The sequence below is a fragment of the Balearica regulorum genome, chromosome 16, assembly GCF_011004875.1.
Source record: "Balearica regulorum gibbericeps isolate bBalReg1 chromosome 16, bBalReg1.pri, whole genome shotgun sequence".
NCBI classification, from domain to species: Eukaryota; Metazoa; Chordata; class Aves; order Gruiformes; family Gruidae; genus Balearica; species Balearica regulorum.
Window position 1 is genome coordinate 1,047,583 of NC_046199.1, and position 24,289 is coordinate 1,071,871.

At 55.2% G+C, this 24,289-nt stretch overlaps 1 protein-coding gene and 1 long non-coding RNA gene across 5 annotated transcripts in view; both read right to left on the reverse strand.

The window, feature by feature from the left end:
* The window catches only part of LOC142604117 (uncharacterized), a 108,303-nt gene extending 105,797 nt beyond the window's left edge, over positions 1–2,506 (reverse strand). The window contains exon 1 of the long non-coding RNA XR_012838027.1: positions 2,493–2,506. This is a non-coding gene — a long non-coding RNA (uncharacterized LOC142604117). The remainder of the gene's footprint in view (positions 1–2,492) is intronic.
* Positions 1–24,289, reverse strand: part of DLGAP4 (DLG associated protein 4) — a 177,288-nt gene that overhangs the window by 101,464 nt on the left and 51,535 nt on the right. The gene's annotated exons all lie outside the window — the stretch shown is intronic.

Here is a 24,289-nt window from a genome sequence, read left to right on the forward strand (position 1 = left end):
CTGCATTCTGCAAGCTGAGCTGAGTGCTCTCCCTGCTCCACGCAGAACTGACCCAAAGTTCAAAACCAAAGTGATGGGCCACAAGGACTCTGTTCACCTGGGTTGGGCTGGGAGCTTGAAGAAATCTGAGGGGTCCTGGAAGTCACTTTTGGGGTTGGAAATCTCCAGATGGGGATGTCCAGATTGGACAGCTGGACCAAACACGTCATTTGTGGATGACACCAGAACCCCTGACAAGAAACTTCCCATTTTCAGAGCACCTGGGCTCAGGTATTGGGTCTCTGGGGGCTTGCTGTGTCTGGCGAATGTCCCACATACGAGCATCTGCAGAGCCCAGGGAAAGGCAAGTCCCAGAGAGCATCAACAGTCAGTGCAGGGGCACTCCTGGTAGAAATGCTGGCCAGATATACAACGGCCCCAGAGTAGCACCGAGTGACGGCTAGACATTGCTTATCGCCTGTTTACACCCTTCATCCCTCCATCAGTCCACCTCGGCTTCCAGGGGCTTTTCTTGTGAGGAGGTAGAGGCACGGGTGTGGGAGAAGGGGGGGTGAGCTGACTCCACCTGCTCTCCCACCAGAGCCCAGAGCTGCCTCGTGCCTGGGGGAACCTGCTGCATCCCAACTGCTTCCCCACTGCCCGCCCGCCCGCAGGTGGGTCGCCCCCAGCCATGCTTTCTCCCCATGTCCTCTGACACCTGAACCCTCTGGCTGTGATTCTCCACGTGCCCGATTTGCACACTGCATTCATGTGAGTGCCATTTGTTGTTACAAAAGACAAAGCAGCGTTTTGGGCCATGACAACTACCGCAGAGGCCTGCACGCTGTCAGCCTCAGAGGCACGCCGGCAGCTCTCCCTCCAGCTCTCCGTGCATGTTCAGCTGGCTGTGGTGTGAGATGGGGCAGCCCGAGCCTGCAGCCCCACGGGGAACACGCCTGCGCCCCGCAGGCACAGCAGTGCTGTCCGGGATGGAGAAAGGAGAGCGGCAGTGGCAGAAGGGGCGGGAACCACGGACCTAATGCAGAGGCACCTTCTATAGCAAATCATTTAGGGGGATGCTATAGGGCAATAGTATGCCCCAGTGCAAGCAGGAGCACGGCTCTCTGTCCCATGGGCAAGCCTCATGCTCTGCAGAGGGGCACAAAGTTCCCCGCGGTTTACCTGGCCACGTCCCCACCATCCCTACGCTACAACCCAGCCCTCAACCTGAGTCAGACGTCGGCGCCCAGCCTCCTGCTCCCAGGGAGGGGAACGGCCTCAGCTCAAGAGATGCGCCCACCCGTGGGCATGGTGCAGAGGGGATGCGCATGGGGAGGCTTTTAGAGAGGGAACACCAAAAGGCTGAGCTTAAACTACAGCAGTGGAGTTCACCGGTCTGCATTCAACAGGTGCAGGCACTGCTAAGACAAAGGGAAGGTGGCCAGGAGTGCAAAGCAGAGCGGCTTAAAATAGGCCGGCAGTAAAAAAAAAGGAATAACAAGGGCAGAGGCAAGTCAGAGAGACATTCACTCTGTGACTCACACTCAACTGAAAAAACAAGACAGCCCAAGGGCCGAGGGGGACCAGCCCTGGAGGACATGCCTTGGTGAGCACCAGGTGGGGAGCTCCCGTGCACTGGGGCTCGTGCTTGACTGGCTGCTGGGAGAGCTGCTCCGCGGGCGCTGGCTCCCCTTGCCCAGGGGCACCTGGAGAAGACCCCGTGGGGGCTGGGCACTGACGCCACCATCAGTACAGCAGGCGATTTGGCCTTAACAAAGCTGAGGGCAGGACGAGGGAAGGATGTCCTCCCAGGAAGCTCCACCAGCCCAGTGCCTGCTCCACGGGGCAGGCTGGCCAGGCCACGGCCATGCCTGGGGGATGCCAGCTGGAGTCCCCACCGCCCCCGCCACCCACCCTCTGCTGCCTGAGCGATGGCTGGCAGACAGCAGCCCTCACGCACGCCGCTCCCCACTCCTGGCTGCCCCACGCGCCCATGGGGCAAGCTGCCACCCAGCCCAGTGGCTGCATTGGCCCCGTGCTGCCCCAGCACCCCTGCGGCCGGACAGAGGATGCCGGCAGGACCTGTCCCAGCATCCGGCAACAGACACCACCCAGCCAGAGCCACACGTACCTGGGGGGTCCACCAAGGCCTCCCGCTCTTCCTCCTCACCGGCCGCAGCCCTCCCGCTCCCCTCGGCAGCTCGGCGGTTGCTACGGAAGGACCGTTGCCAGGAGATGAGGCGCTGGATCCGCTGGATCCCTGCGGTGGGCATCCCGCCCAGCCCCACTGGCCGGCGGCAGCAGGGACAGGGCTGGAGGCCACCCCCGTGCTGCCCCGGCGGCAGCCGGCTCACAGGCATCAGGCGAGCACGGCAGCACCGGCTGGTCTGGCAGGAGCCGGCAGCGGTGAGTGCCGCCCCGCGCAGAGCGTGCGAACACACGCCGGCAACACCCAGAGGGAGATGGAGATGGGAGCAACCTGCCGCAGGGCCGGCACGATGCCCAGGGCTCACTACCCCCCCCTCCCCAACCCCGTAGCATTGGAGGTCAGGAAAACACTCTGCCCAACTTGGTGATGGTCACACATGCAGCCGCGTGACACCTTCCTTGCCTAAGCCAGCCCAGGTCTCAGAGCAGCAGCCTTGCAAGGCTGCGTTTTGCAAAGGCTTTGGCATCCCGCCAGACCTCTGTCTTAAGTGATGCCGGAGCTGCCGTGCAGCCCCTCTCTGGGAAAGCACTCTCCTTGCTCTGACCAGAGCCCCTTCTGGGCTGCACCGCTGCGCCCCTGGAAACAGGGCTGTCCTCTTGCTTTGCCCTTGTTGGATGGCCCTGGGAAAAGCCCCAGTACAAGTAACGGGGGGGAGCCCAAGCAGAGAGAAGATAACCTGATCCTGCTGGATCCCCCAGGGAGCTGATTTGGGACCCAGATTACCAGAAATTGCTTTTTTTTCCCCATGAGGTGAGATCTTACCTCTCTGGTCTGGTGCAGCACGAGAATGCCCCAGCGGGTACTAAGAGGGGAAAGAGAAGGCTGAAAATGAGCAGGGGTGGCCAGACAGCCCTTTCCACTGGCAGCTAGCTACCAGGTGATGAACGCTGTGCCCTAATCTTCTGGCAGCCCAAGAAGTTCCTTACCAAAACAGAGTGTGATGAAACCTGAAATCCCAACTAAAGAAAAATCCAAGCAGAAAGGACATCTAACACTGACTGCAAGCAAATGGCCTCCAGGCGCCCAAGGCCCTTTCGAGGGACCTTTCCCTCTAACAGGTCACTTTTTAGCAGCTTGATCCCATCCTTGTCATTTCCTGATACGAAGCACACGCATCTCCAATGGTGAGCGGAACGTGCTGCAGCCACGGTCCCCACCCGCCAGCCAGACCCACAGGCCCATTGCGACCCCCCTGTGTCCCCTGGTGCAAGGCACAGCCACGGGAAGGGGCTCTGCAGCAGCTCCCCTCTGCTCTCACACCAGCTGTGTTCCATCTGGAAGGGGAGACAGGAAAATGGGAGCCTTTCCCAGAGTGGCCTGTGGTTCAGGAGTCTCCATCAAGGACTTTGGGTGGTTCAAGTCACCCGTTTACTCTGTGCAGCTCAGCACCCTGCTCTGGGTGCCTGTCTGGCAGCAACACCTCACACAAACAGCTCAGAACAACCATCTCCTCTTCACAGAGGGGGAACTGAGGCCCAGCAGCACACCCAGACATGCTTTGCAGGGCTGCAACTAGGTGTCCGACTTCGCAGCTCTCCCACCCCCCCTGTCTGGTTGAGTAATTCAACTGTCACCCCAGAAAGCCAGAAAACTACTTCAGTCTGTTGTACGGCAAGAAACAGAAAAAAGCAAGTCTACCAGCATGCCGATCCTAACACGCTGTTGTGGGGTCCACCACCACAGGGTCTGTGAGCCCCTTGCTGGCTCCCCAGCAGGCCCTGCAGAGCCACGCAGGTCCGCACTTCACGATGGAGCAGAGACGAGAGCAGATCCGGGAGGCTGAGGAAAGCCCAGGTTCTGCAACAGAAAAGGATCTGAGTGCTACCCACACCAGAAGAGCAACCTGGAGAGGGACTACCGGCAGACCTCTGCAGACTGTGCACCCCTTTGTGCTTTGGGAACACCACACCCTGGGACAAGCACTGGTCCCCAGCCCCGGCATGGCAGCCCCACGCTCACCAGCTGTGGGACGCCCAGGTGGCCCCAGCCCCGCACGCTGCTCTGGTTTGGAGATCGGGGTACAGCCACCCACCAGGTACAGCTGGAGCAGCTCCAGCAGGAAAGCCGTCACTCCGGGCTGCAGATGTCCCGAATGCCTCGAAAAGGACCACATCTGACACGGTCGCCCTTCAGCTTTAAAATTCTCATTCTGGGTCATTTATTTCCTTGTTTCTGAGACATAAAACTGGACAGGACAGGCAGGCAGCTGCGCTGGGCTTGTGTGCCCCGCAGACATCTGTGAACAGGGCCAGTGCAGCCACCACTAGCTGACTCCCCGCATGAACATCACGTCTCCCCGTACCAGCTCCCCAGGGGTTAACGCCCTGCAAGAGCCGACAAGTCAGCAGCCCATGGGGAGGCAGGGCAGGCTGACACCACACCACAGCCGCCGCAAGGACCCAGCACCCCGAAAGCAGTTCACAAGGACTTTTCTTCCCTGCTGGGTGAAGGAAACCTGGCTGTGCCACAGCTTGGAGAGCAGGGGTGTGGGATGCAGGAGGGACTGCGGCTGTCCTGCCGCGCACACAGCGCCGTACGGGGCAGTCCGTCCCCAAGCCCAGCAGCGCTGATGACCGCAGCCCCAGGAACAACTCCCCACCGCAGCCCAGAGCGAGGACACCGTCGCTGTGTAAATCACGGGAGATGTATGTGAGCCCTCCCACCCAGCCTGTCTCAGGAGTTCAGTGAGACGATCCCTCTTTGGGTGCCTGGGCACAGTCTCAGCAGAGCGGCTCTCGTGAACGCTGGACCGTGGCTCCGGTTCATGCTCTCGGGATCGTGGCAGAAGGGCTTGCTGGCAGCGCTGCTACCCAGGGCTCTGCCACCTCTGGCTTTCAGCATCCCGTGCCCATCCCAAGCTCCCAGGGCATCGAGTCCTCAGGAGCTCATTGTGGAGCTATCTCTTCCACGCAGGCAAATCTGCCCCCAGTGTCTGGGGGCTCAGACTTTCCCCCACTGCAGAGTGCTTCTGAAATCCCATTCCTTGGATGCAGGACATCTGTTCCTGAGCACAACGCTAGCATGAACTGCACGCCTACAAACCTGACATTGATCTTTCTGAGCCAGGAGATCAGCCAGGTATTAAGCGAGGCCCTCAGCCAAACCACAGAATGGCTTCAAAAGCTCACAGAATGTAATATTAATGGAGAGCCACAGAGACAAGCACTCGCTCGGTTCCAAAGAAACACAGAGACCAAGACAGAAAGGGATTATTGGAAGCAGCCCGGGGCTTCCTGCGAACAGGGCAGGGACAACACACACTCGCTGAGACAAACCTGAGACACGAACTCCTCGCAGGAGAAGGAGCTATAAACCACCAAAGCCCTTTTACCCAAAATTTATAGCAGATGCATCTCAAATCCCCCCCAACACTTGCCTGCAGAACCGGCATTCACAGCTACAATTTCCACTGCCGCACACCTGCTCTCAGAAGCAAATCCTCAAGTCCTCCTTCCACCACTATCGCTAAAGCACCTCACCTCTTTCCTTCAGCAAAATGAAAAGAAAAAAAAAAACAACAAAAAGCCAGCAGCAAATACCCTTTTTGCTTGCAAATATTGGTTTGCAAAGCCAAACCTGCTACTGCCGCTGGGTGATGGGGTGACTGGCCTGCAGCCTTGAGGCCGGTTCAGCCTGGGCAGGCTCCACCCCACCTGGGGAGGGTGTGAAGCAGATGTGGGGCCATTTTGCCGCACAGCAATTCACACCTGAGCCTGCAGGAGCCCCTCGGGGTCCCCACGGGCTGCACAGCTTCCCCCCGCTCTGAAGGAAGCCAGGAGCCTCTCGACCAGCCACGGCTGCGCGTGCTGCAGTGCCACTTTGCACTTCGGCAGGAAATTGCCAAAGCTTTTCCCCCGGCTCAGAGTTCAGCAGCCAATTTATTCCTTCACAAACACACACAGCACCTGGCCAACTCATGTGAACTTCTCAGCTCGCAGTATCTGGTGTGGGCTTCACACGCTGCAGCTCCAGGAGCCACGGGCTTACGTGAAAACCCAGCTTGCTTTCCTGGATTTTAACTAGCAAAGCTCCAGCCTCCCGATTGCAGTGGTACGATGGCATGCCAAATAGCTTGAAAAATCAAGTAAATAAATCTCAGCATGTGGTGTTTTCAAAATCTTCAATCTCCGGCTTTCTAGAAAGCCAAATGTGACATCTGAACATCCAACATTGATTGTCCTGGTCTCCCATGTGTGGAAACACGAGGTGTTTCTAAAACCACTTCAGTACCTCTCTGCAGACCTCCTCCTGAAGCCTTACGGAGCGCAGGAAACCTGGGGCCACGGGCTGATCTGTGTCAGTGAGGATGGAGGAAGCCAGGGCTCACAAGGGTGCCTGTGTGACTGATCCCTGGGGGGACACAGGCTCCTAGGTGTGCTGGGGGGGCTCAGGCCCCCACACCCTTTCAGGTGTGCCTCTTGCTACTGAGAAAATGGAGGGAGCTACAGGCAAGTTAGGTGGGTCAGCCCTGACCTGAGTGTTCTCAGGGATGGATCCTACTGGATGACATTCACCCTGGCCAGCTGCGAGCATGGGCAGCAGTTGCCATTGGCACCCCTCCTTCAGCTCCCCGCCTCGTATGCACCCCAGACACTCCTGTCATAGGATCATTAAGGTTGGAAAAGACCTCTAAGATTATCGAGTCGAACCATCAACCCAACACCACCATGCCTACTAAACCCTGTCCCACAGTGCCACGGTTACGTGTTTTTTGAACAGGTGTAAATACCCAGTAATGAAGATTAAGCAGCCGAGCCTGGAGGCTCTCACCAAAGCCCTGTGTTGTCTTAGAATCACTGAACCATTCAGGTTGGAAAAGACCTTTAAGATCATCAAGTCCAACCGTAAACCCACCACTGCCAAGCCCACCACTAAACCATGTCCCCAAGCACCACATCTACACGTCTTCTAAATACCTCCAGGCATGGGGACTCCACCACCTCTCTGGGCAGCCTCTTCTAATGCTTGACAACCCTTTTGGTGAAGAAATTTTTCCTAATATCCAATCTAAACCTCCCCAAGCACAACTTGAGGCCATTTCCTCTTGTCCTATTGCTTGTTACTTGGGAGAAGAGTACCTCCACCTGGGTACAACCTCCTTTCAGGGGAGTTGTAGAGAGCCATCAGGTCTCCCCTCAGCCTCCTCCAGGCTCAACAACCCCAGTTCCCTCAGCCGCCCCTCACCAGACTTGTGCTCCAGACCCTTCACCACTTCGTTGCCCTTCTCTGGACACGCTCCAGCACCTCAATGTCCTTCTTGGAGTGAGGGGCCCAAAACTGAACACAGCACTCGAGGTGCGGCCTCACCAGTGCCCAGTACAGGGGGACGGTCACTGCGCTGGTCCTGCTGGCCACACTAGTCCTGATACAAGCCAGGATGCTGCTGGCCTTCTTGGCCACCTGGGCACACTGCTGGCTCATGTTCAGCCGGCTGTCGACCAACAGCCCCAGGTCCTTTTCCTCTGGGCAGCTTTCCAGACGCTCTCCCCATGCTCCCCATGGCCTCTCCCAAAGCCCAGTCACTCTTGAGTAGCGCTGGTAAGACATTATGCTAGGTTATCTGGGTTATGGGGTTGCCTCTCCCCTTCCAAGCATGCACGTGTATACACACATGTGCAGATGCTGACGTGATTCCCCAGGCTGTGGCACAACAAGCCAGAGGTGCTGAAAAGACCCAAGAGAAGGAGGAGCAAAGAAGAGAGGCTTGGACAGGCTGGAGAGCTGGGCAGAGAGGAACCAAATGAAATTCACCAAGGGCAAGTGTAGGGTCCTGCACCCAGGGAGGAATAACCCCAGGCACCAGTACAGGTCAGGGATTGACCTGCTGGGAAGCAGCACTGTGGAGAAGGACCTGGCAGTCCTGGTGGACAACAAGCTCTCCATGACCAGCAGTGCGCCCTCGTGGCCAAGAAGGCCAATGGTGTCCTGGGGTGCATTGAGAAGAGTGTGGCCAGCAGGTCGAGGGAGGTTCTCCTCCCCCTCTGCTCTGCCCTGGTGAGGCCACATCTGGAGTTCTGTGTCCAGTGCTGGGCTCCCCAGTTCAAGACAGACAGGGAACTACTGGGGAGAGTCCATCGGAGGGCTGCGAGGATGATGAGGGGTCTGGAGCATCTCTGGTATGAGGAAAGGCTGAGAGAGCTGGGGCTGGTTAGTCTGGAGAAGAGAAGCCTGGGAGGGGATCTGATCAACGCTTATCAATATCTAAAGAGTCGATGTCTAGAGGAAGGGGCCAGACTCTTCTCAGGGGTGCCCAGTGACAGGACAAGGGGCAACGGGCACAAACTGGAACACGGGAAGTTCCATCTGAACACGAGGAAAAACTTCTTCCCTCTGAGGGTGACCGAGCCCTGGGACAGGCTGCCCAGAGAGGTTGTGGAGTCTCCTTCTCTGGAGAGATTCCAAACCCGCCTGGACACCATCCTGTGCAACCTGCTCTGGGTGATCCTGCTCTGGCAGGGGGCTGGACTAGATGATCTCCAGAGGTCCCTTCCAACCCTGACCAGTCTGGGATTCTGTGATTCTGTAAGAGGGAAACAAACCCATTGAGAAGACCCCAGGAGTGCTCAGGTGACAGCAGCACACTGGGGACAAACAGGATTGCAAAGCCCCTGAAGGAAGAGCTCCCTGGGATCTTCTAAGTCCCTCTCCATCTCCAGCACTCTCCTCACACCCGCCAACGGCCTCTGGAGGCTGGTGTGCGGTGATGTGGGCTGCTTTCGTGAACCTCACCCAGGTCAGTAGGTTAGCTGCTTTTCTGACCTTGGCACCAGCCTTGCACCAGCATCGCCAGTGTCCTGCGTGCCGGCCCCTGTGGCCTCTGTGCACCCTGTCCAGGGGAGGGGACAGTCCGTCCCCACCAGAGTGGGGCAGGAGGGGCACAGGGTTCTGCCCGGGCACCGTCCCCAGGGGCTGCCGGCACCCCACCAGCCTGATGCAGCCAGGAGGAGCTGGGCGGGAGGCACGGATGGTCATCCGTAGGTCCTGATACCTCTCGGTTTGTGCCTCCTGGTATTTTTGATGATGTGGATACTGAAAGGTCAGGCCTTCTTCCAGAGATGTTTCCACGCTTGGGCAGCAGAGATCCTCCCCTCCGAATCCCTGTTAAGTCACTTAAGCCTTTTGGTGCCTCAGTTCCCCATCTGTAAAGCCAGGCTTATGATATTTCCTCTGTCTGTCTTACCAGGATAGCTTGTAAGCCATTTGGGACTGGAAAAGTCTCTGAATGTGAATTTGTGTCTGGCTCGCACAGTGGGGCCCTGGGCTCGTTAAGCACTAATGTGATCATTTGTGCTGTGTCTAGCAAGGAGAAACACGATGCCACGGGTACTTGTTCCTGGGCTCCGAGACGGGACTGTAGTGGGGATGACACAACATGTGCTCCCAAGGCTGCCGTGTCATTCCCAATTGCACTCCCATGTAATGAGCATGGTGGTCTCAGCTCGGGCATTCACGGACACCAATTTATCTCATCCTGTTATTTGACAACAGACTCTTTGCTAAGGCGTCAGGACAGGTCACAAATAACCTTCAAGGACAGGACTGCTATGGTGCTTGTGTGCTCACATGTATTTATGCTGTACAGAAGCACAACACCTCAAATGAGAGTTATGCTCACCTAAAGCTGTGATGAACATCCTTCTTTTGCACCTTCCCTGCTGCATCCCTGTGCCTGTCCCTCAAGGATGGCTGTGTAAGGACGATGCAAATAAACAGAGAGTGACCAGAGGAAATGAGGCAGTGCCGACCTCAGCTAACCCTCAGACACCCCTAAACCATCATGGCTGAGCAATCATGCCTTTGCCGCTGTGGCAATGCCCCCGTGGGGATTCAGCAGCAGAAACTCTCTGGAAAGGTGTGCACGCTAAGGGAGCTGCCGCACAAAGTGCCCAGGGCTTCCTGGGGGAAGTTTTGGGATTGAACCAGGGAGTTTTGGGATTGCACAATAGGATGGTTTGGAGAAGGGTCAAAGGTGGGGAAAGGGAAGGATGCAGGTAGAAGAGGGAGGAACAAGCATGCGGTCTGTTCTGCCTTCTTATTTTCCAGTGTGGTGCATCCTTGTGTGTGTGTGTGATCCAGATCTGCCAGTGAACGTCAACCCAGACAAGCCAGTGAGTACAACAGGCAGTGCTGGAGTCAGATCCCAGAGAGATGGAGGCTCTGGGAGGAGGATACCGAGGAGACTGATGAAGGGTTTTTTCCCTGAGTGGTGAGTCTCCGGAGTAGGATGGGGCTGTTCGTGCTACCTGTATATCCCCCACACGGGCAGTGCCCTCCTGCCCGCACTGCTTTGCCCACGCTCGGCTGTGCCCGCAGCGTGCGTGCCCAGCGGGGTCTGGCTCAGCCTTGCTGCTGGCGGGACCTGGCAGCAGTGCTAGGAAAGCGGTTCTTTATCTCAACCAGATCCCTGGGACCTTCAGTTCACAGGACTGAACTACCCTCAACAGTCCTGGCCAAGGACATGCTTAGAAATAACATCTGGGACAGGACAGTCTGAGAATCCTATTAATTGCTTGGTTGCTCTGTGGTTTGTTTGCTTGCTGCACCTGAATAAGTACAGCTCAAGAGCGTCATTGTCAAAGTTGCAGCTGGGATGCAGGTCTGGCATAACAGCCCTGAAGGCATGCCAGGAAAGCTGCTTTTTGGCATCTGAAGCTATGTGTTAATTGCAAGATGATCATATATTGAGTCCTACCTAGATCTGTCTTTGAAACTATTTATCATCAGGGCATCTTGTGCTGCTGGCTGTAAGTGTAATGTACTGCCAGGCAGGATGAGCTGACTTATCGTCAGAAACACCTCCAGAGACAAGACAACATCAGGATGCCATGGAGCACCAGCCTAAAATGGCTTCCGAGCATCTCCACTTGCACTTCTGCACACAGCACTGTCCCTGTAGGAGCTGACATGGCCATCCCACTGCATTTGAATAGCTCATAACCCTTGAAGGATTTTTCTTTCTCAGCTCTTCCCTGGGGCAGGGATGCTCCACCCTTGCTTTACCCAGGTTTAGCAGTAAGTGGCTCATTCAAGATGCTGTGAGAAGCATGCGATGGACTTGGGACAGCAAAGTCATGCCCAAACCCAAGTCTGGCCCCCTCATCCAGCCTGTGGGGCTGCTCTGTCCCAGGGTCAGTGTCCTGCTGGTGGCTGGAGGGGCTGGGAGGATGGAAGCTGGCAGCATTGCTCCACACTGATCTGTATGCTTGCATCTGCCAGCTGCTCAGAGAGCATGATTTACAGCTGACCTCCGAACAGCTGTTAGTGTGTACGGCACGAGAACCCAGAGCACTTCTGCACAGGCTATGACGAGACAAGGAGGTCATGCTGCCAGCGCTGTGCCCTGGCGCAGGGCTCTCACGGATGGACAGTGCCTGCCCGAGCTCCCTGCAGAGCCCGCTGCCCTGGGCTGGAGCTGGCACAGCCAGCCAGCACTTGTGCTGAGAGGGTCAGGAGAGGGGCTTTTCCCAGGTATGACGGAACAGAGGGAAGGTGAAAGGACATTGCACATTGCAGGTGATTGCTTCAGCCCTCACCCGCTCTGCGGCAGCAGTCTGGACTGGTCTTTCCTCAAGAGCCCTTTTGATCCACAGATCTCAAAGTGGTTCTGAGCTCATCAGAAGGGACACCAAGACATGATGATTTGCTCTTTGCAGACCTGCTGCAGCCTGGGCTCCTGCGGAAAACTCTCACACTGCACTTGGGGACTAAGGCTGGTGGGAGATGCAGTTGTGGCTGTGACACTTCCTTAATGTAGCTCCTCTGGGGAAACGTCAGCAGAGATTGATCAGCAAAACCACACTGCACAATGAGCGAGCACCAGAGCCACCCTACTCATACCACTTGGGGACATGCGTGCTCTATCTCCAGGACATGGCTGTGCCACGCCCCCTCATTCACCCCATGACTGCATCCCACTCTAAAAACATTGCTTGACCCATTAGAAAGCATGTTCGGAAGCATTTTTTTGCTGCCAAGAGGATAAAATAATTTCTTGGCAGGGAAGTCACGTGCCCATCACAGCTCCCTGGTCTCCTCCACCTCAGAGAGGGATGAAGAGCAGAATCAGGCAGGGGAAGGACAAGTGCTGGGCAGACGCGTGATGTTTGTCCTGTCAGTCACCTCGGCTTCCCTTTCCATCTGTGATTACCTAAGAACAGCTGTTAATGTCATGCATGGCCAAAAAGGGAGTTGGAAGCACAAGAGGGAGTGTGGAAGAGTCCAAGGGGCAAAGATGCACTGTCGCTCGCTGCCCATTCGCCTCCTCCCACCTTGCAGCCACGGCAAGTCCTCCCAGCTTTGAGGGTCTCCGCTGGAGGCCACTGAGATCCCCCATCAGCTGAAGGGTTTTGTGAGCATGCTGATGTTGGAAGCGGAGACAATGAAGTGACAGGGCCAGGGATGCTGAACCCAATGGAAGCCCATGAGCATCCTTCCTGGACAGGGAACACGGCATCCCTCTGTGAGCCCAGCTCCACAAGCTGGCGTGGTCCTGCCATGGGGCTCAGCACTGGCTGGGAGCCTCTACGGCCCCTGCTCAGGCTCCTCTCTACTCCAGAGACATGCTGGTGCCAGCTTTAACTTAGCAAGCAGGTGGCACCCAGGTGAACTTAGCTCACTCTAGGCTTGGTGTCACCATGACCCAGGAGCTACTGGAACCCCAATTAGTACATTAAACCTTCCTTTGCTTTGAGGTGTCTCTGCAGGGCGCAGCAGCGAGGCAGCAGACCAGTCACTCTACGTAAGCACCCAGACTCTGAGCTCTGGTGCCTGCAAAGCCTCTGCCTTCATGGGGAGCTGAAGGTGCTCAGCATCCCTCAGGATGTGCTTTGAGGACTCTCCTGCGGTTTGACCAATTGCCCAGACTGGGAGCAGGGTTTGAATCTGCAAATCTGGCCCTTGAAGATAGAGGCATGACTGCCCCTGCAGTGGCATCTCTCTGCAGGACACGGTATTGAGGGTGAAGCTGCCTCCTGTGCCTGTGCCGCAACAGAAGAGGCAGGAGGCTGAATGCTCCAGGGACAGGAGAAATTTGGGTCCATGAGAGTAAACCCCCCCCCCGCCAAATAACAAAAAAGCCCTGAGCGCCAAGACCTTTGCTGAGTTCCTACCTGAGGAAAATAACCCCAGAGGAAAGACAGCACCCAGCCTAAACAGGGTTTAATTTGCTGTTGACAATCCAGAAGGTAATTATATTACTAGGTACCTGGCTTTTCATTAAGGCCCCATGCAGATGTTACTTTTCTGGAGCTGACATAAATGTGCTCATTTGTCTTCATCAAAGCAGCACACACACTCCCCGCCATCTCCCCAGCGACCTGGCACAGCACCGGCACTGTGCCCCTTCATGAAGCCGCGCTCACAGGGTCCCTCATAGCCCCGGAAGGGCACGTGGACCTGGGGAAGAGGTTGTCTGTGGTCACTGCCGTCAGCCTTGTCCCCGTCACCGGTCTGGCCCGGCTGTCAGCCCCAGCCCTGCCGTCAGCCCCAGCCCTGCCATCATCCCCAGCCCTGCCGTCAGCCCCAGCCCTGCTGTCAGCCCCAGTTCCTCCGTCAGGCCCCAGCTTTGCTGCCAGCCTCTCCAGCGCAGGCAGCGTGGACCAGGCAGGGCATGTCGCTTCCCTGCAAAGTCTGGCACCTCCGGGCCAGTTTGGTGGGTGAGCCAGGGAGCTTGGCTGAAGGGGGGCCACAATGCCCTCCTCAGCACCAGCGATGGCCCTCATCCAGGCGCCCAGCCAGCCTCACGCTGCCCGCCCACCCCTTCGCCCTGCTGGGGCTGGGGACATGGCCCAGCTCACGGTGTCCCCGGCCGCTCACTGCAGACTGAGTGAGCCCAGTCTGAACAGAGCAGCTGGCACAGGACATGTGGAGAAAGGCCAGGGCTTGTTCTGCTCCTGGGGTCCCACCGCTGGTGTGCCATGGTGTGGGGTCCAGCCTGCCACCAGCAGAACCTACCCTGCCAGCTGGTAGGTGAGCGATGCAGGTGATGCCTCGGCCTCATCTGAGAAACGAGGGACCAGCACCCTAAAGAGTGCAGGCAGCACGAGGGGATGGCAGCAGAGTCTGATTCTACCTTCACAACGTGGGATCCCTCAGTCTGCTGGGGAATGGGGAGGAGGAGTGGGATGGGAGCAGGCCAGCTGGCATGGCAAGGCTGGGGAAGATGGAAAGCCACAGATCGAGCACCACGCAGCCTCCTGGTGTCTGTGCAATTTTCGTACAGAAACGCACAGAGCAAGTTTGTGGCATTTCCAGTGCTAAATAACCTCTCACTCTTAATTTGCTTAAAAAACCCTCTTCCTGTAGAAAATACTCTTCTGGCAGCAAATGTCACTGGATGCTGGTTCAAGTGCCCGACCGCTGGAAGAGAGCAGTGCAGACAGGAGTGTGGTGCCCAGGCTGAGCTGATGCGGCTGGGGGAAAGCTCCCAGCAGCTCTCCAGCTCTGGCCGGCTTGCAAGTCAGGAGGAAAGTTAGGCCCTAGATGACAGATCTCTGGCTGAGATGCACTGCCTGGATGAGGTGGTGTTTCTTCCCTCCGCCATCATTTAATCTACTGCAGGGGAGGTGGGACTTAGCCGCTGAGAGGCCTGTGATGTGTGCGGCACAGAGCCTCTTCTGCCTGCTTGGCATGGAAGAGGAGAGGGGCAGAGCTCCACGGACCACGCAGTCTTCATTCAGTCCCTCTCAGCAATCATTCATGAATGCAGAGATGTGATGAGAGAGCACGTGCAGCCGGCTGGCACCCTGCTGTGTCACAGCCCTGCAGCTGTGAGCCCTGGTCCCTCCGCTCCCTCCACCCTGCAAGGGCTGGGACCCCTGTCCCTGTGCTGCCAGTCCATCCTCTGGGCTTTGCAGGATCTGCCATCGAGATGGTGCCAGGGATGCTCTCCCCCCGTGCTCGCAGTATTGCCAGAGCATTGCACTGATCCTGCACCCCTGCTACTTACACGCTCCTCCTCTCCCTTGGAGCAGCGCTCAGCCTGGCCCCTCACACGGGGATCACCAGCCGCACGCCGTACCGTCAGCTCAGCATTAGTGTTAGTGTGATGAACATCACTACTGCTGTTGTGCCACCACAGATTGCAGGAACCCTGATCCTGACCCCATCACCGCTGTATGCCCTGCTCCTGGGTGCTGATACTGAACCACCTTAGCATGGCATGGATGGAGCAAGCAAATGGGAAACGTCCCTCCAGCCACCTCAGGCCTATCATCCTCCTGAGGCTGGGGGATTGATCCACTGGGGGTTTGGCCACCAGCACAAATTTTCCCAGAGTTGATGATTCCTTTCAAAGCCCCACTTAGCTGGTCCTGAGACCAGCCCCTCCACATAACCTCTGGTTTGCTTCGTCACTGGGCGCAACGGGTCCAAGTAAATGGTGCTGAGCTCCACGTGGGGTTCTGTTGGGCCTGCCTTTTGTGGACCAGAAACAAGGGCTCACTTCAAGATGTTTAATACCTAGTTCTCATTTACCTTCCTCACATGTTCTCCTGACTATTCCTGCTCACCTCTGGCTACTTTATCATGATGTCTCCAACCTCCTGGAAGCTGGAGCTGTGCTTTGACCTTCAGCCTTAGAAAATCAAGCTGGCAGGCTCACAGAGGTCCATAGACATCTTCTTTCCTAGACATCTTCTACTTGGGACCTGGGTTGGGAGGTGCTAGGCTAAGTAGGTAAATAATGGCAAGACCCTCCAGATGCCAAGACAGATGTCCTTCAGGACAGTCTGACTCCTTGATGCAACTGGGTTGACAGTGGAGGAGATGAACTGCGAGGCCTGCTCCTGACTCCTGGAGCCCTGCTTCCAAAGAGGCATCTTTTCTGTTTCACCTCTGCCTCCTACGCCCTGCATCCTCCTTCCTGCGACAGAGCGACTCCTTTGCCTGCTGGAGCACAAGGCTGGCCCTGCAGCAGTGCCGGCATGCTCTGCAAACACCACTGCTCCCACCAGCCACCTCGTTTTTCCCCTCTCAGTGAGCTTGCCTGCATGCTCAAAGACTTTTACCTTGGATTTGGCAGAATTTGGCCAAAAAGTCTGGAGTGGGTTCAGATCCTCTGGGAGCAGTGTGGGAACACAGGGCAATAGCACACTGAAGTGGAGATTCCAGCATCCTGGAATGGGACGGTCTGTACGCCTGAAGATGGCATGCATGACGTGCTCCCTGAATCAAGGTCACTGTGAGTCACATCACACCTTGTACGGAGTTTTATCTGGGACTGTAGCACTCCACTAACAGCAGTAGCAACATAAGGGCCTACGTAGGGAAGAGGAATTAAACCCACATTGTGTGAGTTGCAGCAAGGACTGCTGGAAGGTCAGGTCCTCAGGTACTGTGAGACCTGCAGAAGACAATGACACACTTGCTTGCTTTCTACAAGGCTGCTACAAATGCTTTTAGCTGCCCCATCAATCCTGTGAGAGGAGCAGGCACGGCGTGGAGGCTGGCAGGGCTTCTGGCTCTGCTGGATCGGGGACCAGCCTTTCTCTCCAAGCATGTGTGCTGGGAGGCTGGCAGGACATGCCTGCCTTGGGCAACGGTGTGTGTGCTGCTGCGGACCAAGAGTGCCGGTTGTGGATACATCTGATCAAAGCAGGGACCCTTGAAGGACGTTCTGAGCCTAAAAGCCGTTGGCACACCACCATGACCCTCCAGGGCCAGCCCGCCTGCTGGGGCTCCAGCCAGGGAACTGCACGTGCATTAGTGACACCGCTCTGTTACGAACAGCTTGATTGTACTGATAATAAGACTTCATTAATAAAAGGTCTTCTAATAAATATTGGTTGTGATCTGTGCCTCCCCCAGGTCAGTCCCCTGACCAGGCAAAGGGAGCCCACTCTGTTGGCAGGATGGGGCAGGGCCAGCTCCCCGCTGGGCTTCTCTGTGCCACCTCCGGCCGGTGGCAGTGGGAAGGGCTTTGCACTGTGCCTGCAGGGACTGCTGGCCTTGGTCTCCAGCACCCTCCAGCTGATTTATGTTTTTATCCCTCAGTCTCAGCACTCAGGGCAAAGCCAGCTGAAGTCAGGACTCCCCCGGGGCAGAACGCAGCATGCCACGTCCCACGTAGCAGCCAGAAGGGAGGCCAAGGCACCACTGGTGAATCATTCCCACAGTGTGAGAAAGCTGCTCTGGGAGTCTCCTGAAGCAACAGGGATGACGACAGTTCCCCTGGATGGCCAAGGGGCTCCTGCACTGAGGCTCCCCAGCCCCTGCAGACAGCTGTCAGCTCCAGCTCACTGCTTGGCTGCGTTGGGACTGCATCCAACTTCACGCTTGAGGGTCCTGTCTGCTGAGCCATCCCCAGGATGCCACATTGTTCGTGCCAGCTCTGTGGGTCAAAGTGTGTTCAGAGTCACCTTCTTGAGATGTGCTTGGAGCAGATTGAGCTGAGAAGGCATGCACTCTGCAGCTTCAGGGGCGAGAGGTGCCAAAGGCTTGCAAACCTCTGATCCTGTACCAGGAGCAGCTCCAGGGACATCTGCTGACATTCAGAACCAGGGGCTCAGATGCACGAGGTCTAAATTTGCATAGGTTGCAGCAGGGAGCTCAGAGACTTCTATTTATTTTTACAAATGGGAAGAAAAAACCCCCGATCTAACTGCAGTCTTTCCACATTCACAGTGGTGACCAACCAGCCGACTTGCTCCTTGGCTATGAATGTGTCTTTTTCCAATGACCTACCGGGCTGGCCCAAAATATACCCCTGGTTGTTCTATTAAGAGTCAACCTCCCTGCCAGTTTCAGCGTGAGGAGAAGCAAGCATGGCAGCGGGTGCCAGCTGTGCCACATGATACAGGCGTGAGTGGAGCAACTCCGTGGTGCTGGGGTCGCTGTCTCAGCCCTCTGCCCCGGGTGCAGAGCTTTATGCTGCCCGGACAGGAGAGCGCTGCCTTGGGTAGCGGTGCAGCACAGGGGTGCTACAGCAGCAGCTCTACAGACCTAAAAATAACTCCTGCTCCCATCCCACAGTTCACTCACAACACCTTTTCCTAGCGCCAGACCCGCTAATTGCTCACACAATCAAAGCGACTGTGAAGAGGAGATGGCAAACAGGTGTAAATACCCAGTAATGAAGATTAAGCAGCCGAGCCTGGAGGCTCTCACCAAAGCCCTGTGTTGTCTTAGAATCACTGAACCATTCAGGTTGGAAAAGACCTTTAAGATCATCAAGTCCAACCGTAAACCCACCACTGCCAAGTCCACCACTGAACCATGTCCCCAAGCACCACATCTACACGTCTTCTAAATACCTCCAGGCATGGGGACTCCACCACCTCTCTGGGCAGCCTCTTCTAATGCTTGACAACCCTTTTGGTGAAGAAATTTTTCCTAATCTCCAATCTAAACCTCCCCAAGCACAACTTGAGGCCATTTCCTCTTGTCCTATTGCTTGTTACTTGGGAGAAGAGTACCTCCACCTGGGTACAACCTCCTTTCAGGGGAGTTGTAGAGAGCCATCAGGTCTCCCCTCAGCCTCCTCCAGGCTCAACAACCCCAGTTCCCTCAGCCACCCCTCACCAGACTTGTGCTCCAGACCCTTCACCACTTCGTTGCCCTTCTCTGGACACGCTCCAGCACCTCAATGTCCTTCTTGGAGTGAGGGGCCCAAAACTGAACACAGCACTCGAGGTGCGGCCTCACCAGTGCCCAGTACAGGGGGACGGTCACTGCGCTGGTCCTGGTGGCCACACTATGTCTGATACAAGCCAGGATGCTGTTGGCCTTCTTGGCGACCTGGGCACACTGCTGGCTCATGTTCAGCCGGCTGTCGACCAACAGCCCCAGGTCCTTTTCCTCTGGGCAGCTTTCCAGCCGCTCTTCCCCAAGCCTGTAGTGTTGCCTGGGGTTGTCTTGTTTGTGAAGAAATGCCATGGAGCCCCTACAAGGCTCAATCTCCACAAGCTGCTGCTGTTAAAGATTTCATAACGCTCATACCAACAGCTAGCAAGACACCCAGGTATCCCCAGACCCGCTTGTGAATGCCATTAGCCTCCTCTGTTCAACCATGGCCATCCTTCCTGCCCACCCTCAGGGGTAAGAGAAGCTGGAGCATTGACCTTCCTCTGAAGAGCCCCAGCTAATGGAACTTGTCCTTGTGCTCTTTGCAATGCCCCCCAGATGAGCCCCAGAAAGCCATCCGCCATTTGTCAAGCCTAGCCTTATGCCAGCAGTAGGGCATGGCCAGCCGTGTTGGGGGCCAGCTCGTCCCCCGGCACCGGGTCCCAGACACGCTCAGTCCCCAGCCCTCGAGGTGGCTGAAGCCAGGCACGGAGATTTGTGGGGTGTCACAGCATGGCGTCTCTGCAGCCTGCGCACCTCACTGACAGTGGTGCAGGCAGCGTGTGCTGCGTTTGTTGTTTCTGCTGTTAGGACAATACCCTGCCATGTTAGAATAAATGGGGTGTGCCCCTGAGGTAGATTACTGAATAGCATTATATTACACACCTGCCTCAACAACTCAGACAATGCACCACTTTTGTCTTGCTGTATATGGGTAGGAATTTCATTCCAGGTGATTTTTCACAGTGACTTTGTCTCCACAGGTCTCCTTACACAAATCAACCTAGCAATCACGTCAGCAAGAGCCAGAGATCTTTCTGGCCTTCAGCAAAGGGCCCACTAAACCTTTGCCCTGGGCTGTGCATACATCAGCTGCAGCAAGGGAAATGATTAATAAGGAGAAAGGAGACACTGTAGCTTGTGCTTTCTCGCAGTGTTTCACCCCAAAGACAATGAAGGACCAGAACATCATCTGGAACCTCCTGGGGAGATACACCACTAGTGAACAGCGAAGGGAACGATCACCTATGGCCTTCACCAGACCTCTTTCCTCACCAGTTTCCTGTCAGACTTGAGCTCACGCTTGCTTTTTGGGCACTGTAAAATGCAAGTGCTAACTGAGAAGTGAGAGAAAGAGGCCTGGCCACACAGGCACATTGTTGTTCTCTAGCAAACACGTCCATCGGGTTTGTCTAAGCACACTGAGCATTGCCTGGCAGTAGCTTGTGAGTAATTGAGCTTGGCCACTTCACTGATTTACTCTTGAATGGGGCAAAGTAGCCTTCTGCTCCTCACCGGGTGCTCCCAGAGGCACCAGCACCCCAGGGCTGCCCACACGCTGCCTTTTGCCCTGCCAGGTGGCTCTGAGCCTCATGGCCGCTGCAGCTGGGTCTCCATTAGGAGTGGAAATAACTCTCCTCATGGCAAGAAATGTTCTGCTGATGATATCTACAGAGCTTTTGCAGCTGCTGGCAGACACAAGGAGACATGGGGATGCATGCAGAAAGGCACCGTCCGCTTGTGTCTTGCAAAGCTCCCTGCCTGCCCCATGGGATGTTGCAGCATTTGAGCCCACCAGTGCACTCAGATGTGGACCAAAATCGGCAGACAAAGGGGCAACAACCTGAGCTTGGGTTTGAGGCTGCCTCCTCCCTCACAGCTGTACACCTGGCTGACCACAGGCACAAATTGGCCTGTTTGGCATTGCCAGTTTTGCAGTTTGCAATTGGCTTTGCTTCTGTATACAAGATGGATCTCTACAACATGATCTGTTTGCTTGTCCTAGTCCCTGGGAATTAAAATTCAGCCACCTGCGGGCATTTTCTCCTTAAGAGGTCCTACTTCAGCAGAGCACAGATTGGTGTGCCTTCCTCCCACCCACTTGCTTTAACATCTCTGCAATTTGTCTCTGCAAGAGTTCAGCCACTCCTGGGCTGGGCAGGTCAGTTGGGCTTTCAAGCCACCGGAGGAATATCAACTGATGTGCCTATGATAAAGGTTACCACATCCATTGCGGTTTTGCCAAAAGTCTACCACGCAGAGGGGCAGACATGAGATGAAAGAGGGCCGCGACCCGTGTGCGAGCTGTCTGTGAGGTGGACGTTTCACTCTACAGAGAAAAGATGGAGGGAACAGATGCTTGGTCATTTCAGAAATGTTATTTCTGGTATCTGCAGTTTAAAACCAATGTGGTGCTTTGCAATGAAAGGCAACAGGGCGGTCTTCAGTGCCTGGCATGGACGGGGCATCTGTGGGCTTTTTCAGGCTGCAGTTTGATGAGTGCAGTGAGCAGGCTGACTCCTGGGAGCTGCCGAGTTCCCCAAACTCCCTGCGATCCATTAGGGCAGCAGTGCCTCAGCTCTGGCAAGCAGCTGGCACAGGGGGAGATCTTCAAATTAGCTAGTGGTCAGACACTCTTTTCACAGTCTTCCTGTGCTCCCAGAGCACTGTCGTGACTCATGATGCTATATATATTTATATATATAAATTTGGAATCAAAGACCCATCAAGTCATTAAAAATCTGCTTTTCCTGCATGGCCCCAAGTTTGCTGGTGCTCCTGCTGCTCTCACGTGTGTGGTGGGGAGCTGAAGCATTCTCCCAGCCCTGCTTTGCCAGCACTGGAGGAGAAAGAGCATGATTTCCAGGAAGAACGATAGATTTGTGAAAACCTCTGACAGCCTGGGGGACAGCGTGGTACCCAGGGCCCTTCCAGGGGTGGGTGCTGGCAGTGACTTGGATGAGATGAAAGGGAGGATGCGGATGCCCAAATGCAGGCAGGACCCCTCTCGCCCCACTGCCTCGCCCTCTGCCTTCTCCGGCTCTGGGAGCGAATGGGCCTCGTCACCCCTTCCCAGCCTCGCAGATGGGTCTCTGGCTGATGTGGCCACCTGGAATGTCACCTCTGTGCTGCCCTGCCCTGCCATTCACCCGTGTGGGGAGCTCGCTGCAGCACATGAGAACAAATTCTGTAGCTCAGCGCTGCTCCGGGAGGCGAGTGCTCTCAGACATTCTCTTCCCATCTCTTTGCTCTGGATTGTGTCTAGGGTACGTTCACATGCCATCTGCAGTGCAGGGGAGCGAGCGGCTTCCAAAGCAGCTGCTTCATTTGCAGGTTTAATAGAGAGCTGAACTTGAGAGCAGCCTGCTGGACCCCAGCATTGGTCCCCTTAGGGCAGACCAGCGTTTTGTGAACCTTTATTCTACTCTGGTCACCGCTCAGTCTGCTAAGCACATCCCAGGAGGTCCTGAGGCCCCACCACCTTCATGGAGCACAGGGACCCAGCAGCTTGCAGTATCGTTCTTTCCGAACTGAAATTTTACTCCTCTGCCTGAGACAAAAATAATGTAGAAAAACCCCAACTCTTTTCCTACTATTTGGGTCTCCCATTACAGCACTAGAAATAACAACAGCCTTTTTGTTCCTGTACGATCTTACAGGAACCTTTCAAGGTTACCGAGAAACTGTACCTAAAATGACCTCAGTACCTTTGCTTCAGGTGCCAAGGCTGGGGGGCCCTCAGAACATCCTCCTGACATAAAAGAAGTGCTGAGCATTCATTTATCTTTTCATTGGGTTAATATCCTGCAGATATTATCTGCCTGCTGAAGGGAGCAACTTATATTCAATTTTATCACCCTGTTTTCGAGTGGAAATACTTCAGCCAAGTTTTCCCCATTCCAGTCGTTAATTGTATTCATTTTCATAGACCCTTGGTTAAATTTTCAATGAATAGCCTTGCAAATGTCTTGGCCATCATTGTGGGAAATGAGGTTTTCTGAACTGATAAACATGCAAAAAAGAGGAAAAGAAAGAGAAAGAAATAAAGAGAAAGACGAAATCTATCAGCGATAGGAAGCCCCTGTTTGAGTTACATATAATATATTATTCTGCTACATGCAATTTATCTTCTGACATATGCTACTGTAGCATATGGCATATGTATAAAATAGGGAAATGCAGAACTGGGGAAAGGCTGAGTTCCTGCAGGTTACCACTTCTGACGGGGCTGTTGTCATTTCTTTACCGTATCTGCTGCAGTCCCGCCTACAGCAGGACCCTGCACGGACTCTGTCCTTCATCACGTCGTGCACACAGGGACAGAAGCCGCTTCCTGCCTGGGATGCAGCAGTCCAGCACCCCTACTTGGGGAACGAGTAGGAAGGAAGGTACTAAATGTGAAATAGTGGGTAGAGGAGGCACAGGAGAGGTCTGGGGCTGTGCTGGGATCACCATGTAAGCGACAGAGCTGCAAACAGTCCATCCAAACAGAAATCCCATCTAAACTCAAAGAGCAAACCTCAGCGACCCAACTGCTAACACTCTGCAACTTCACAGCCAAATAAACTGAGGTGCTTCTGGCTTGTGACACCTGCGCTTGGCAGGCTGTGTCCTTGTGGACACCTCCAGTGGCTGAAAGAGGGCTCAGTCTCTCTGGGATGACACTGCATAAACACCCCCAACTACCCGCATCACTCTCCTTAGACAATGCAACTTAAATCATCGGTGTTGTCGTTTCAGGCTTTTTCCTTTCACTTAATCGTTTTGCAGAGGCTGCCTTAGCGAGCCCTCCGTAGTGCAATTGCATGCAGCCTTTGATGAGATGATCACGGAGGGACTCCAGCCCTTCTCAAGGAAGCTTTTACACGAGGATCTCGGGAGCACTGTTCTCACCACCGCGCTCCGCGGATTCACGGCTCAGCTCCTGACGCTGCTGGAGACCGGCATCACGAGGCTTGTTTGTTTCCCGGCATGTTATTCACTGACTTTATTTTCCAGCCAAGAGAGCTTTGCAAATAATAATAAGAAAGGATGAATGGGATGGCATGGGATGATTAACCAGGATTTTCAAAGACGGGCCAGCAGTCTGGATTGCCAGCAGCACAAGCACTTCGCAAACAACTGACTGTATCGCACATCCTATCCTCTGCTGGAGGGGGAGACATTCCCGCAGCCATTTGCCCTAAGTAAATCACTCAGCAATGATCATCTACGCTATCGAACAGCACGATGAAGCTGTGTTTTCACAAATGATCTGTCCTTTTTTTGTTGTTGTCCTCATCAAGTTTTTGATCTCCTTACAGCAGAAACTCCTAGATTTATTCCTGTTCTCTGAATGCATTGCCACAACAGTTGGGATTTGATGCTGTTATAATCTTTCTGGACTATAAAAAACAAGTCATGTCTTTCGATAGCATATGGTTCTCCCTTTACAACAACAGACACCAGAACTTTCAATTAAGTTTCTGGAAGCAGCGCTGAAACACACATGACTCATTTCAGAAGTGCACTAACAAGTGAAATGATCCCATTTTTTGCCAG